Below are 4,478 nucleotides of genomic sequence, written 5' to 3' on the forward strand. Positions count from 1 at the left end.
ACTTACGTTTGGAGCTTATTAGCGAGTGGTCGTATAGGGAAAGTAGTCAACTTAGGCAAGACACGAAAGAAAGAGAACCGATAACTGAAATAGTACATTACGATACAAGTGCGCCAAGTAGGTGATTCCCGCAAGAGTCGGGTTTGTCGCCCGAGCGTAGCGAGGGTGACAACAAACGAGTGCGGGAGACACCTATGCGCACGTGTATCGTATACTATTGTTCCTAACAAGCTGCGTAAAATTCGATTTTGCACACGCGTTTGACAGTGCGGGAATGAGGCACTTTGCGCACGCAAACCCGTGCGCAAAATTCGATTTTGCGCACGCTGTTAGGAAAATCTTTATTCGGTATAATACACCTTTGCCATCTTCGGCCCCAGTCGAACGGCTATTTCAGTTTCGCTACCATGATGAATCTAGCGAGGTACAATCGACTGTCCACCCGGGTTTTCGAAGAGAGGGCATTATCAGTTACAAATGCAAAACGCTAATTGGGCTCAAACATCACATATAGTATCAATCTAGTTAGTAAGACCTTTATAATCAATATCAATCCTAATTTTAATTACTAACCTAGTTTCATAAGACCTTTATATCTAACATAGTCTCATAAGTAATAATTTTTTTTTTATATTCCTAACCATTATCAAAATGTATTAACAATATAGAAATTAACTAGCAATTGAATCATTCATCACTAACTCCCCATTACCCGAACATACAACTAAAAATTATTCTCTCTAACGAGATTCGATCATTAGGAATTTCATCCGTAACTCTCGATTAAGGGGTATTACGTCCGGATGAGAACCTTCAATAACACTTCACGCTTTTATCATAATTTTGTTCAGTGCAACGTATTGCGAACCTCTATCGAAACGGAATCAGCCTTTGCTATACATGGATCACCTTCATCTGACATAAATTATAACAACGGTAACTTAAACATCACCTTACTAAGAATCATTCTAACCCGTCGCCTACCGTGAATAAATATATCGACAGCTCTCCTTCACACTTATGTGACAGCCAAGGCTAGAATATGCTCCCAAAGAAATCATGGTTTAAACAAAATAGTGAGTACGAGCCTTCAAGGTGGTCCAAATCTTATCGTATAAGGAGCTACAAAAGACAAACGGAAGATTAGGAAATGGAGACTAAAACTCCGCCCAGTGACCGGGCTTGATAATAATTAACCATAGGTGAGGTGCAAATCAGAAGTCACCACGTAGTCGCGAATTATCTTGGTACAGTCCAGCTCGACCCTTGATCAGTTTTCGGGTCAACAGTCACAAAGTCAAGTGAGGAGTCGGAAGTCAAAAAGGATTCAGTCAGATGACAAAGTAAATCGTTCTCTAAGAATTCAACACGAGAAAAAATTCTAAGTTCAAATTCCATACTCAACTTCTAATTCTTTAAATCTTTCCAAGTCTTTTGTCGCCGATTCCGAATTCGAATTCAATCACCGAACAACATATCGTCAACCTATTTTACTGAACGTAAGTTACTTTATAATACATTTAAATAGAAATATAGTGTTAAATCTGTTCTTACCCAAACTCAACCTGTGGTACAATTCTCTTCTATCAATCCTCCTTTAAGCCCTAAACCAGCATCTGTCCTCATCCAAGAATTATATAATTCCTAATTCATAATCGAGTGTCCAGCATCGTAAGTAGAAGTTCAATTTATTCATTTTCGTAATAAATTCAAGTTGTGGATTTGAATTCTAACCACCGTCGGTAACAGTTCGTTCTGTACAACCAGTCTCATGACCATCAATGACACAGGGTGTAAGTAACTGGCCGATCCCGTGTAAATTGCCGAAAAATTAGACCCTAAACAGGCCATCGTGACCATCCTCCTGACGTTGCCCATTGCTTTTAAATACTCGCCAATGAAGTGGAGCGTATCTGACTTCCCATCACTACCTTGCCGATAGCATGGGATCGTTCGTCAGATATAGTAAGCGTTGTAAATATACAATAGAGTGAAGTCACTATATGCCCTATAGGGATATAATAGATTCACATAGGAAAAAACACAAAGAAATTTTGGTGGGCCAAGGAGAACACTAGGCATACGTAGCCAGGCATTTACCTATTCTCTTAACTCTACATAAAGGGGATCTGGTTTTTCTTTTTCATTTACTCCAGAACGACAGATAAAGACTATATAGCAACTCTGTGTATTAGCTACTGAGCTTACTTAGTAATACCAGATAACATATATTACATGGAAGCGTAGATGCCAGGGTTAACATTTGGCAGAGAAAAAGTAACTTCACTTTCCTCCAGTAGATGGCGCGGCGGTGTATCAGTGTGCTACACACATATAAAGAGGTGGCCGCTTGTAACGGACTAGGGTCCTAACTAGTGCCAACATAGATAAAAGAAGAAGAAGAAGACATATAAAGAGTATGAAGCCACGCCTCTTGCGGTCGACTCCCTCGCATTCATGCTCACACCCTATCACGATCTCTTGCTTCCATTCACCTGCTTCCAACGTTGGACGTGATAGTGCGTACTCGCTCGCATTAACGCATTTCTAATGTTTGGAATGATAGTGCGTTCTTGCTCATCTACGCGCCTGACAAGGAGAAGATTCGCTATAAATTTTAATTATTATGATAAATGTTTTATTAGAATAACTTCACATAATTTAATTGTTATATTTGCAGTTTGAAACGCTACTTTTTTTTTAAATATCATTTGGAAATATATATATCATACGAGTACTTACTAGTTGTTTGTGTGGGAGAAAGCTAGTAGTAAAATTGTTATTCTTGTGCATTTAATTAACCTATAATGTGACTGAGGATAGTTACTCGACAAAATGTTTTAAGGCAGTCGTCTGGTTTAGAGAGTCAAAAAATTGTTTTTTCCCCTTCTTTAATCGATGGCTTAACTATTGGAAAGTATGTTCCTAAAGTTTTAGAAGTCAACTGAAATTATTTTAGAATATACAGATCTGAGAACAGGTAAGCGTCGAGCAAGTATATGTAAGTTACCAATAACGTATTTTTCCAACCGATAACTTTAAAACGCGTTTTCTCGAAATCTCGTTTTTGTGATTTGTCCAAATCGACGGCCGTGATAGCAAAAAAAAACTATTTGAACTATCGACCCAAACAAAAGTTCATTCTCTAGAATGTTGAAAACTATCGTAAATGAACCAAAAAGATTAATAAAAAAAGTAATTTTATAAGTTTTTTATTGCACGAATGAATGAAAAATTTTTTGTAAAAATCGTCACTTTCTTGTTGAAGCTCAAAAATTAATATGATTTCACGGTTTTTTTGTTCTTTTTTTTTTGGTTTATCGTTAATAAAAATATATTTCAATTACAAATAATTTTGGTTTTTACGTTTCATACAAGAATTATGCACACAATTTTTCCCGCCAATTCGAGACTCCAGTAGCGAGGCACTTCAATGGTCAGGTAATAACTCCGCCATTTTGCGGCAGTTTGATGATAACCAAATTTTTGTTCTTTCCAAATGTACGTTAAGGGGTTATTCTGGTTTGGAAATTTTTTTTTGGCTTGATTTTTTTTTTACATTTTTCGAAAGTAGAGGTATGTAGAATTATCGCATAAAAATTTCAGAACGATCCGAGCAGTCTAACTATATTATTTTGTTACCTGAACGGTGCTACCTTTAGTACCTGAGCGCGCGCGCCTGACCCTCTTTCTGGCTACCGACTGGTGTAAGTATCGTAAAGCTGAGGCAGCTAAAACCCTTGATACTTATAAACATCCTCCTGCTCTCGCTAAAGATGTCCAAGAAGTTTTAAAGCCAGTGTACGAAGACCTGACAAAACCAGAATTACTTGAAAGATGTTTAGGTGGAAAAAGTCAAAATAATAATGAGTGCTTCAACAAATGCGTTTGGTCTATGGTGCCTAAACACGTATTCAATGGTAAAAAAATTGTTGAAGTAGCTTGTAAACTGGCAGCTTGTGTTTTTAACGAGGGTTTTGATCCAATACTGAAAATAATGCACGTTTTGGGGATAAACCTTGGCCCTATCGCAGTTAATTACGCTAGTAACCGCGACAACACACGTGTGCGCTCAGCCAATCGTTTGAGCGGAGAATCTTCAAAAGAGGCCAGGACACAACGAAAAAAGGCTAGAGTGGAAGATAATGAGCATTTTTAAGAAGCAGAAGGCATACTGTATGGTGCAGGCATCGCTGATTAAGGTAAAGTAAGATTTTTTTGAAATTTTTCATCAAAAAAAACTTTAAACGCGTTTTTCTCAAAACAACGTTTTTTCGCCTGGCGGGCACGATTCAGCCGAAGCCACTGAACCGATCCTTATAAAAATTAAACCACATACTCTACATATACATAGTTCTCTCCTATTCTATAACCGTGTTGAAATTTTAATTTTTACTATTGTTTTTTACAAAAATCAATGAAAAAAAACGCATTTTTTTTGTTTTTTTTTTTCAAATCGCCGCCATTTTGTTTTTTAT

The sequence above is a fragment of the Cephus cinctus genome, unplaced genomic scaffold (assembly GCF_000341935.2).
Source record: "Cephus cinctus unplaced genomic scaffold, Ccin1 Ccin1_scaffold1275, whole genome shotgun sequence".
NCBI classification, from domain to species: domain Eukaryota; kingdom Metazoa; phylum Arthropoda; class Insecta; order Hymenoptera; family Cephidae; genus Cephus; species Cephus cinctus.